We start from the raw sequence: 13,233 nt of genomic DNA, 5'->3' as shown, positions 1-13,233 counted from the left end.
TCAGGCTCCTCCTGCTACCTCTTCTGCTGCTGCCGCCCCGGCCTCTTCCTCCGCCTCTGGAGGAACGTTGGCACCTGCCGCCCTGCAAACAGAGGATGTACCACCAACACCACCACCTCCGTCACCAAGCATCTCAACCATGTCACACGGCAGCGTTCAGCTCTCCATCTCACAAACATTTGAGAGAAAGCGTAAATTCCCACCTAGCCACCCTCAATCCCTGGCCCTGAATGCCAGCATTTCTAAACTACTGGCCTGTGAAATGCTGTCATTCAGGCTGGTGGACACAGACAGCTTCAAACAGCTCATGTCGCTTGCTGTCCCACAGTATGTTGTTCCCAGCCGCCACTACTTCTCCAAGAGAGCCGTGCCTTCCCTGGAAAACCAAGTATTCGATAAAATCAAGTGTGCACTGCGCAACGCCATCTGTGGCAAGGTCCACCTAACCACAGATACGTGGACTAGTAAGCACGGCCAGGGACGCTATATCTCCCTAACTGCACACTGGGTAAATGTAGTGGCGGCTGGGCCCCAGGCGAAGAGCTCTTTGGCGCACGTCCTTCCGCCGCCAAGGATCGCAGGGCAACATTCTTTGCCTCCTGTTGCCTCCTCCTCCTACTCGGCTTCCTCCTCCTCTTCTTCCACCTGCTCATCCAGTCAGCCACACACCTTCACCACCAACTTCAGCACAGCCCGGGCTAAACGTCAGCAGGCCATTCTGAAACTCATATGTTTGGGGGAGAGGCCCCACACCGCACAGGAGTTGTGGCGGGGTATAGAACAACAGACCGACGAGTGGTTGCTGCCGGTGAGCCTCAAGCCCGGCCTGGTGGTGTGCGATAATGGGCGAAATCTCGTTGCAGCTCTGGGACTAGCCGGTTTGACGCACATCCCTTGCCTGGCGCATGTGCTGAATTTGGTGGTGCAGAAGTTCATTCACAACTACACCGACATGTCAGAGCTGCTGCATAAAGTGCGGACCGTCTGTGCGCGCTTCCGGCGTTCACATCCTGCCGCTGCTCGCCTGTCTGCGCTACAGCGTAACTTCGGCCTTCCCGCTCACCGCCTCATATGCGACGTGCCCACCAGGTGGAACTCCACCTTGCACATGCTGGACAGACTGTGCGAGCAGCAGCAGGCCATAGTGGAGTTTCAGCTGCAGCACGCACGGGTCAGTCGCACTGCGGAACAGCACCACTTCACCACCAATGACTGGGCCTCCATGCGAGACCTGTGTGCCCTGTTGCGCTGTTTCAAGTACTCCACCAACATGGCCAGTGGCGATGACGCCGTTATCAGCGTTACAATACCACTTCTATGTCTCCTTGAAAAAACACTTAGGGCGATGATGGAAGAGGAGGTGGCCCAGGAGAAGGAGGAGGAGGAAGAGAGGTCCTTTTTAGCACTTTCAGGCCAGTCTCTTAGAAGTGACTCAAAGGGAGGTTTTTTGCAACAGCAGAGGCCAGGTACAAATGTGGCCAGCCAGGGCCCACTACTGGAGGACGAGGATGACGAGGATGAGGAGGAGGTGGAGGAGGATGAGGATGAAGCATGTTCACAGCGGGGTGGCACCCAATGCAGCTCGGTGCGTGGCTAGGGGGAAACGCAGGACGATGACGATACGCCTCCCACAGAGGACAGCTTGTCCTTACCTCTGGGCAGCCTGGCACACATGAGCGACTACATGCTGCAGTGCCTGCGCAACGACAGCAGAGTTGCCCACATTTTAACGTGTGCGGACTACTGGGTTGCCACCCTGCTGGATCCCCGGTACAAAGACAATGTGCCCACCTTACTTCCTGCACTGGAGCGTGATAGGAAGATGCGCGAGTACAAGTGCACATTGGTAGACGCGCTACTGAGAGCATTCCCAAATGTCACAGGGGAACAAGTGGAAGCCCAAGGCGAAGGCAGAGGAGGAGCAAGAGGTCGCCAACGCAGCTGTGTCACGGCCAGCTCCTCTGAGGGCAGGGTTAGCATGGCAGAGATGTGGAAAAGTTTTGTCAACACGCCACAGCTAACTGCACCACCACCTGATACAGAACGTGTTAGCAGGAGGCAACATTTCACTAACATGGTGGAACAGTACGTGTGCACACCCCTCCACGTACTGACTGATGGTTCGGCCCCATTCAACTTCTGGGTCTCCAAATTGATGGTTCGGCCCCATTCAACTTCTGGGTCTCCAAATTGTCCACGTGGCCAGAGCTAGCCTTTTATGCCTTGGAGGTGCTGGCCTGCCCGGCGGCCAGTGTTTTGTCTGAACGTGTATTCAGCACGGCAGGGGGCGTCATTACAGACAAACGCAGCCGCCTGTCTACAGCCAATGTGGACAAGCTGACGTTCATAAAAATGAACCAGGCATGGATCCCACAGGACCTGTCCATCCCTTGTGCACATTAGACATTAACTACCTCCCCTTAACCATATATTATTGTACTCCAGGGCACTTCCTCATTCAATCCTATTTTTATTTTCATTTTACCATTATATTGCGGGGCAACCCAAAGTTGAATGAACCTCTCCTCTGTCTGGGTGCCGGGGCCTAAAAATATCTGACAGTGGCCTGTTCCAGTGTTGGGTGACGTGAAGCATGATTCTCTGCTATGACATGAAGCCTGAATCTCTGCTATGGGACCTCTCTCCTCTGTCTGGGTGCTGGGGCCAAAATATCTGACAATGGACTGTTCCAGTTTTGGGTGACGTGAAGCATGATTCTCTGCTATGACATGAAGCCTGAATCTCTGTTATGGGACCTCTCTCCTCTGTCTGGGTGCCGGGGCCTAAATATATGACAATGGACTGTTCCAGTGTTGGGTGACGTGAAGCCTGATTCTCTGCTATGACATGAAGACTGATTCTCTGCTGACATGAAGCCTGAATCTCTGTTATGGGACCTCTCTCCTCTGTCTGGGTGCCTGGGCCTAAATATATGACAATGGACTGTTCCAGTGTTGGGTGACGTGAAGCCTGATTCTCTGCTAAGACATGAAGACTGATTCTCTGCTATGGGACCTCTCTCCAATTGATATTGGTTAATTTTTATTTATTTTATTTTTATTTTAATTCATTTCCCTATCCACATTTGTTTGCAGGGGATTTAACTACATTTTGCTGCCTTTTGCAGCCCTCTAGCCCTTTCCTGGGCTGTTTTACAGCCTTTTTAGTGCCGAAAAGTTCGGGTCCCCATTGACTTCAATGGGATTCGGGTTCGGGACGAAGATCGGGTTGGGTTCGGAACCCGAACCCGAACATTTCCAGGAAGTTCGGCCGAACTTCTCGAACCCGAACATCCGGGTGTTCGCTCAACTCTACCTGCTAAGTTTCGTGAAACTGGTTCAGTGTTGGATTTGGCAAAATGTGGACGCATGAAATCTGTCTCTAATGAAGAAACATCAGTGGCTGTCCTAGCTTCATTCAGCAAGAGCCCACAGCGTAGCACTCGCCGCATGTCACTGGAGAGTGGCATTAGTCGAACATCCCTTCGGCGGATATTAGCTACTCACAAATGGCACCCTTACAAACTCCAGCTACTGCAGCATCTCAACGAGGATTGACCCAGATCGGCGCACTGAATTTGCAGAATGGGCAAAACAAAAATTGGAACAGGACCCTCAGTTTACACAGAAGATTTTGTTCAGTGATGAGGCAAACTTTTATGTGAATGGTGAAGTTAATAAACAAAACCACCTCTATTGGTCTGACACTAACCCACATTAGATAGATCCCTCCAAGACTGTTGGAACACAAAAATTTATGGTATGGTGTGGTATATGGGGTACAAAGATAGTGGGGCCATTCTTCATCAATGGAAACCTCAAGGCCACTGGATATGCGAAATTGCTACATGATGATGTGTTTCCCTCTTTATGCACTGAAGCTGGCACGTTCCCTGAGTTTTTCCAGCAAGATGGTGCACCACCACATTATGGGTGTCAGGTCCGAGCATTCCTAGATGAACAGTTTCCTGGAAAGTGGATTGGTCGTCGTGGGCCAGTTGAATGGCCCCCAAGGTCTCCCGATCTGACCCCCTTAGACTTTTATCTTTGGGGTCATCTGAAGGCAATTGTCTATGCTGTGAAGATACGAGATGTGCAGCACCTGAAACTACGGATACTGGAAGCCTGTGCTAGCATTTCTCCTGCGGTGTTGCTATCAGTGTGCGAAGAGTGGGAGAAGAGGGCTGCATTGACAATCCAACACAATGGGCAGCACATTGAACACATTTTATAAGTGGTCAGAAACTTGTAAATAACTCATGAAAGAATAAAGTTACCATTGTTTTTCTTGTGAAATTCCCAATAAGTTTGATGTGTCAAATGACCCTCTTCCTATTGAAAAAACTAAAGTTGGATTCAAAATGGCCGACTTCAAAATGGCCGCCATGGTCACCACCCATCTTGAAAAGTTTCCCCCCTCACATATACTAATGTGCCACAAACAGGAAGTTAATATCACCAACCATTCCCATTTTATTAAGGTGTATACATATAAATGGCCCACCCTGTACACTGTATACTACTATGCTACTACTGTAGTTTATATATACTACATAGGACAGTATACTGTATATATATACAGTCAGGTCCATAAATATTGGGACATCAACGCAATTCTAACATTTTTGGCTCTATACACCACCACAATGGATTTGAAATGAAACAAACAATATGTGCTTTAACTGCAGACTGTCAGCTTTAATTTGAGGGTATTTACATCCAAATCAGGTGAACGGTGTAGGAATTAGAACAGTTTGCATATGTGCCTCCCACTTGTTAAGGAACCAAAAGTAATGGGACATAATAATAATCATAAATCAAACTTTCACTTTCTAATGCTTGGTTCCAAATGCCCACGCCATGACACTACCACCACCATGCTTCACTGATGAGGTGGTATGCTTTGGATCATGGGCAGTTCCTTTCCTTCTCCATACTCTTCTCTTCCCATCACTCTGGTACAAGTTGATCTTGGTCTCATCTGTCCATAGGATGTTGTTCCAGAACTGTGAAGGCTTTCTTAGATGTCGTTTGGCAAACTCTAATCTGGCCTTCCTGTTTTTGAGGCTCACCAATGGTTTACATCTTGTGGTGGACCCTCTGTATTCACTCTGGTCAAGTTTTCTCTTGATTGTTGACTTTGACACACATACACCTACCTCCTAGAAATTGTTCTTGATCTGGTCAACTGTTGTGAAGGGTGTTTTATTCACCAGGGAAAGAATTCTTCGGTCATCCACCACAGTTGTTTTCCGTGGTCTTCCGGGTCTTTTGGTGTTGCTGAGGTCACCGGTGTGTTCCTTCTTTTTAAGAATGTTCTTTGACCACGCCTAATGTTTTTGCTATCTCTCTGATGCGTTTGTTTTGTTTTTTCAGCCTAATGATGGCTTGCTTCACTGATAGTGACAGCTCTTTGGATCTCATCTTGAGAGTTGACAGCAACAGATTCCAAATGCAAATAGCACACTTGAAATGAACTCTGGGCCTTTTATCTGCTCATTGTAATTGTGATAATGAGGGAATAACACACACCTGGCCATGGAACAGCTGAGAAGCCAATTGTCCCATTACTTTTGGTTCCTTAACAAGTGGGAGCCACATATGCAAACTGTTGTAATTCCTACACCGTTCACCTGATTTGGATGTAAATACCCTCAAATTAAAGCTGACAGTCTGCAGTTAAAGCACATCTAGTTTTTTATATTTCAAATCCATTGTGGTGGTGTATAGAGCCAAAAATGTTAGAATTGTGTCGATGTCCCAATATTTATGGACCTGACTGTATATATATATATATATATACTACAGAGGACAGTATATTGTATATATACTACAGAGGACAGTATATTGTATATATACTACAGAGGACAGTATACTGTGTATATACTACAGAGGACAGTATACTGTGTGTATATATATATATATATATATATATACTACAGAGAACAGTACACTTCTATAGAGGGATCTGGATAGATTGGAGGCTTGGGCAGAGAAGTGGCAGATGATGTTTAACACTGACAAATGTAAGGTTATGCACGTGGGAAGAAAAAATTCAAGTCACCCGTACATACTAAATGGTAAAACACTGAGTAACACTGACATGGAAAAGTACCTAGGAATTTTAGTGAACAGCAAACTAAGCTGCAAAAACCAGTGTCAGGCAGCTGCTGCCAAGGCCAGTGAGATAATGGGTTGCATCAAAAGGGGCATAGATGCCCGTGTTGAGAATATATTCCTGCCACTTTACAAATCACTAGTCAGACCACACATGGAGGACTGTGTATGCAGCGGACTACTGGTCACAAGGACCAGGGGTTCCCCCCAAGATGGAATAAGTTCTTAGGGTTCTTAGAGTTTTTGTCATGACGCCAGTTGCATTTCAGCAACTCGGGACTGAGTCCCCCTATGTAGAAGGTGATGGTGGAACCTAGGTGTAGGAATGCCAGAGTGGTATAAGGGCAGCACAAAATGTCCCTTTCGGTGGGGCTGTGCGCTTGTCAGGGTGCTTCTACATGAATATCCTGGAACCCCCGGCGTTGTAGTCCGAAGCAGTGCAAATAGGTTGAATAGTTGAGGGATTTGTAGAATAAATGGAGTCCAGACTTTTATTGAAGAGGAAACAGCTTTACTTGAATAAACTTGCATCAGGGAACAATCTTCCAACTTTGTCTTGGTTATCAGCAGGTTTTGGCATGAAATCTGGCAGGCAAACACATTTGGCTCTTCTACATCTGAAATTCTTTAGCTCTGCTGTGCTATCAGAAATTAAATAGAAACTTTTCCTTTGATTCTGCTGTACTTAGATTTCTGTAGTCTGACTCTATCTTTATCTGAATCTTTATCTTTGCATCTTTAGCTTTATCTTTCTCTTTGTCTCTGTATTTTTATTCAAGGAATCTTTATTCCTGACTCCGGAGGATTTCGCCTTAGGCCTCCGGGCCTGCTGCTGGCCGGAACACAGCCTTCCCCTTCCCCGGGGGTAAGCTCAATTGACTCTAACTATCACCTCCCTCTCTAGAGAGGGGAATAGAATGGAAGAAGGGTTCCATTCTAGCTAACACAGCTCTGCCATAGGTGCCGCCATCTGCTGGTAAACCAGGCACATTACATCTGAACATAACATTACAGGGAAATATAAATATACATTGTGCAGGACATGGAAGTAAATATGTAAAATGATACTGGATCACCCTTAGGAGATAGTAGGGGTGCAAAAAGGCAGTAATGCCACTGTGGGGCATTACATGTACAGTTCTGGGCTCCTGTGAACAAGGCAGACATAGCAGAGCTAGAGAGGGTTCAGAGGTGGGCAACTAAAGTAATAACTGGAATGGGTGGACTACAGGTCCCAGAAAGATTGTCAAAATTAGGGTTATTCACTTTAGAAAAAAGACGACTCAAGGGAGATGGAATGGATGGAAATTCTGGTCTAGTAGAATCATATAACACCATTGAATGAGTTTTATCTAATAAAAAAGCTTCTTTAAACATCTCTCCTTTCCGTTTTGGAACCTGATGCTTTGTTCAGACATAAGTGTTGTAGATAAAAGAACCAGGTCTCATTCATCTCCTCCTCACTTATAACAAATCTCCCTTCCCTTTAACCCATTAGCAAAATGTTTACATCAGCCAGTGGAGTGGTGGCCGACCTTTGCCTCTATGATGCACTGCAGTAGTCTTTACTCTTAAATAAAGGGTTATGAATTGCCGATAAGTTCTAAAAAATCATGAGGGAAAACAATGGTCGTAGTATCTCAATATCTTTTGTCTTTCCCCCTGGTTTCTGTCTCACATTTACCTATAAGAAGTATGCCTCGAAATCTAAAAAGTGGCCTGACCTTTGGTGTCCAATACAAATAAATCTGTAGTTTTGTTTAATTTGCTAGAAAGCCAAATATTTTATGTAGATATCTTGAGCATACTGCTTCTACCACTGCCTCTGCTTCCATTTTTAACCAGCGGTAACCACCATGATGCACAGATCCAGAGATCTCCCTATTCATTGCACAAATTACTCTGCTAGATTTATTTCAAGCTGGCAGCTCAGTGAATGTGTCTTTTCTCATGGGGTGTGCCCTTTCTGTTGCAGCTCTCTTACTACCACAGCTCAGGATGTGTATACTTTCTTCAGCAGCTCTCTCCCTATCACAGCTCTGAATGTGTCCTTTCTGATACAGATCTCTCCGTATGACAGCTCAGGGGGGGCGTGTCCATTCTGCTATAGCTCTCTATCACAGCCTAGGAGGTGTACCCTTTCTACTGCAGTTCTCTCCCTATCACAGCTCAGGATGTGTCCTTTCTGCTATAGTTCTCTCCTTATAACAGCTCAGGGAGGTGTATGTGTTCTGCTGCAGTTCTCTATCACAGCTTAGAAGGCATACCCTTTCTACTGCAATTTTCTCTCTATCACAGCTCAGGGTGTGTCCTTTCTGCTGCACTTCTCTTCCTATGACAGCTCAGGGAACGTGTATTTTCTCAGGGGGTGTGCCCTTTCTGTCGAAGCTCTCTTTCTACCACAGCACAGGATGTATATACTTCCTTCTGCAGCTCTCTCCCTATCACAGCTCAGGATATGTCCATTCTGCTGCAGTTCTCTCCATATGACAGCTCAGGATGTGTCTATTCTGCTACAGTTCTCTCCCTAGGGAGACAGCTCAGGGGGGGGAATGTCCATTCTGCTGTAGCGCTCAATCACAGCTTAGGAGTTGTACCCTTTCTACTGCAGTTCTCTGCCTATCACAGCTCAGGATGTGCCCTTTCTGCCGCAGTTCTCTCCCTACAATAGCTCAGGGAGGCATGTCAGTTCTGCTGCAGCTCTCTATCACGGCTTAGAAGGTGTACCCTTTCTACTGCAGTTCTCTCCCTATCACAGTTCAGGGGGCTCTCTACCTATCAAACCGGAGAGGGGGAGGGGTTTGCCTTTATGTAAAGTCCTGTCTAAAGCCCACACTCCGAGAAGATATAAGTGAGGGACATGAACATGTGGAGTCACTGTGGGTAGAGATACATGGAGGCAAAAATAATAATAAATTACTAATAGGAGTTTACTATAAACCACCTAATATACCAGAGTCCACAGAAAATCTACTACTAAATGAGATAGACGAGGAGGCAGATCATAATGAGGTGGTTATAATGGGGGACTTCAACTACCCAGATATAGACTGGGAAACTGAAACTTGTATTTCTCATAAAGGTTCTTGGCAATAACCAAAGACAATTACCTCTCCCAACTGGTTCAGGACCCGACTAGAGGGACGGCCATACTGGACTTAGTATTAACCAATAGGCCTGACAGAACAACAGACGTGCAGGTTGAGGGACACCTGGGAAATAGTGACCATAAAGTAATAACCTTCCAATTATCATTCAAAAGAGCGTTTCTACAGGGAGGAACGAAAATACCAAACTTCAAAATAGCTAAATTTAGCCAACTAAGAGAGGCCATAGGCCTAACTAACTGGGACAAAGTCCTCAAAAATAAAAATACAGCCACAAAATGGGATATCTTTAAAAGCATCCTAAAATCTCATTGTGAGAGGTACATACCGTATGGGAATAAAAGGTTAAGGAACAAAAAGAAACCAATGTGGATAAACAGAACTGTAAAGAAAGCAATAAATGACAAAAAGAAAGCATATAAAACACTAAAACAGGAGGGTAGCGAGGAAGCACTGAAAAACTATAAGGAAAAAAATAGAACATGTAAAAAACAAATAAAAGCGGCCAAACTAGAGACCGAGAGATTAATTGCCAAAGAGGGTAAAACTAACCCTAAAATGTTCTTCAATTATATAAATGTTAAAAAGTATAAATCTGAAGGTGTCGGCCCTTTAAATATAATGAGGGAGAGTCGCAGAGAGCGACGAGGAGAAAGCAAAGCTGTTAAATATTTTTTTCTCCAATGTATTCACTGAGGAAAATAAACTGTCAGATGAAATGCAGAATGTAAAAATAAATTCCCCATTAAAAGTGTCCTGTCTGACCCAGGAAGAAGTACAACAGTGACTTAAAAAGATTAAAATAGACAAATCGCCAGGACCAGATGGCATACACCCCCGTATCCTAAGGGAAGTAAGTAATGTCATAGCCAGACCCTTATTTCTGATATTTGCGGACTCTATACTGACAAGGAATGTCCCACAGGATTGGCGCATGGCAAATGTGGTGCAAATATTCAAAAAGGGTCCAAAAACAGAGCCTGGAAACTATAGGCCGGTAAGTTTAACATCTGTTGTGGGTAAACTGTTTGAAGGTTTTCTGAGAGATGCTATGTTAGAGCATCTCAACGGAAATAAGCAAATAACGCCATGTCAAACTAATTTAATCAGTTTCTATGAGGAGGTAAGTTCTAGACTTGACAGCGGTGAATCAATGGATGTCGTATATCTGGACTTCTCCAAAGCATTTGACACTGTACCACATAAAAGGTTAGTATATAAAATGAGAATGCTCGGACTGGGAGAAAATGTCTGTATGTGGGTAAGTAACTGGCTCAAAGATAGAAAACAGAGGGTGGTTATTAATGGTACACACTCAGATTGGGTCACTGTCACTAGTGGGGTACCTCAGGGGTCAGTATTGGGCCCTATTCTCTTCAATATATTTATTAATGATCTTGTAGAAGGCTTGCATAGTAAAAGAAAATTTTTTGCAGATGACACTAAACTGTGTAAAGTAATTAACACTGAATAGAACAGTATACTACTACAGAGGGATCTGGATAGACTGGAGGCTTGGGCAGAGGTTTAACACTGACAAATGTAAAGTTATGCACATGGGAAGGAATAATGCAAGTCACCCGTACATACTAAATGGTAAAACACTCGGTAACACTGACATGGAAAAGGATCTAGGAATTTTAATAAACAGCAAACTAAGCTGCAAAAACCAGTGTCAGGCAGCTGCTGCCAAGGCCAATAAGATAATGGGTTGCATCAAAAGGGGCATAGATGCCCGTGATAAGAACATAGTCCTACCACTTTATAAATCGCTAGTCAGACCACACATGGAGTACTGTGTACAGTTCTGGGCTCCTGTGAACAAGGCAGACATAGCAGAGCTGGAGAGGGTCCAGAGGAGGGCAACTAAAGTAATAACTGGAATGGGGCAACTACAGTACCCTGAAAGATTATCAACATTAGGGTTATTCACGTTAGAAAAAAGACAACTGAGGGGAGATCTAATTACTATGTATAAATATATCAGGGGTCAGTACAGAGATCTCTCCCATCATCTATTTATCCCCAGGACTGTGACGAGGGGACATCCTCTGCGTCTGGAGGAAAGAAGGTTTGTACACAAACATACACTCACCTAAAGAATTATTAGGAGCACCATACTAATACGGTGTTGGACCCCCATTTGCCTTCAGAACTGCCTTAATTCTACGTGGCATTGATTCCACAAGGTGCTGATAGCATTCTTTAGAAATGTTGGCCCATATTGATAGGATAGCATCTTGCAGTTGATGGAGATTTGAGGGATGCACATCCAGGGCACGAAGCTCCCGTTCCACCACATCCCAAAGATGCTCTATTGGGTTGAGATCTGGTGACTGTGGGGCCATTTTAGTACAGTGAACTCATTGTCATGTTCAAGAAACCAATTTGAAATGATTCGAGCTTTGTGACATGGTGCATTATCCTGCTGGAAGTAGCCATCAGAGGATGGATACATGTTCTCATTCTGTTTACACCAAATTCGGACTCTACCATTTGAATGTCTCAACAGAAATCGAGACTCATCAGACCAGGCAACATTTTTCCAGTCTTCAACAGTCCAATTTTGGTGAGCTCGTGCAAATTGTAGCCTCTTTTTCCTATTTGTAGTGGAGATGAGTGGTACCCGGTGGGGTCTTCTGCTGTTGTAGCCCATCCGTCTCAAGGTTGTGCGTGTTGTGGCTTCACAAATGCTTTGCTGCATACCTCGGTTGTAACGAGTGGTTATTTCAGTCAACGTTGCTCTTCTATCAGCTTGAATCAGTCGGCCCATTCTCCTCTGACCTCTAGCATCCACAAGGCATTTTTGCCCACAGGACTGCCGCATACTGGATGTTTTTCCCTTTTCACACCATTCTTTGTAAACCCTAGAAATGGTTGTGCGTGAAAATCCCAGTAACTGAGCAGATTGTGAAACGCTCAGACCGGCCCGTCTGGCACCAACAACCATGCCACGCTCAAAATTGCTTAAATCACCTTTCTTTCCTATTCTGACATTCAGTTTGGAGTTCAGGAGATTGTCTTGACCAGGACCACCCCCCTAAATGCATTGAAGCAACTGCCATGTGATTGGTTGACTAGATAATTGCATTAAAGGGGTTGTCCCACTTTGCTTTTTCAGTCTTACGAACAGTAAATGTCCTGATAACTTCCTGGTTTGGCTCAGGCAGTTGAGTGAAGGCCACGCCTCCTCATGACTCACCCTGAGAGTTCAGTCCTTGCATGCTCGTTCATGTGGATGAGTCATCCTTCTGGAGCCTGCAGAGTATGTAAAGCCCATCCCCCTGCTGGGGAATCACTCAGTGACCACTGACCAATGATAGTGAACTAATGTAGTAACTTGTGGCTGTCCTGCATTCTAATACACTGTTACACATAAAACCTGTGTTACAAACCCATTCTGTGCAGCAAAAACAATAAATCACTACAGCCCAAATGCATGTTAGCTAGTAGCCATATGATCTGTGCTAGATATAGATAGATATATTCACTGACTTATTACCCAGCTTTCCCGGTGTCTGATATTATCGCTGACTTATTACCCAGCTTTCCCGGTATCAGATATTATCACTGACTTATTACCCAGCTTTCCCGGTGAACAATATTATTACATACTTATTACCCAGCTTTCCCGGTATCAGATATTATTACAGACTTATTACCCAGCTTTCCCGGTATCAGATATTATTACAGACTTATTACCCAGCTTTCCCGGTATCAGATATTATTACAGACTTATTACCCAGCTTTCCCGGTATCAGATATTATTACAGACTTATTACCCAGCTTTCCCGGTATCAGATATTATTACAGACTTATTACCCAGCTTTCCCGGTATCAGATATTATTACAGACTTATTACCCAGCTTTCCCGGTGTACAATAATATTGTACACCGGGAAAGCTGGGTAATAAGTCAGCGATAATATCTGACACCGGGAAAGCTGGGTAATAAGTCTGTAATAATATTGTTCACCGGGAAAGCTGGGTAATAAGTATCTGATAATATCT

The sequence above is a fragment of the Bufo bufo genome, chromosome 2 (genome assembly GCF_905171765.1).
Source record: "Bufo bufo chromosome 2, aBufBuf1.1, whole genome shotgun sequence".
NCBI lineage: Eukaryota > Metazoa > Chordata > Amphibia > Anura > Bufonidae > Bufo > Bufo bufo.
Note: the sequence above shows the minus strand (reverse complement) of the source record.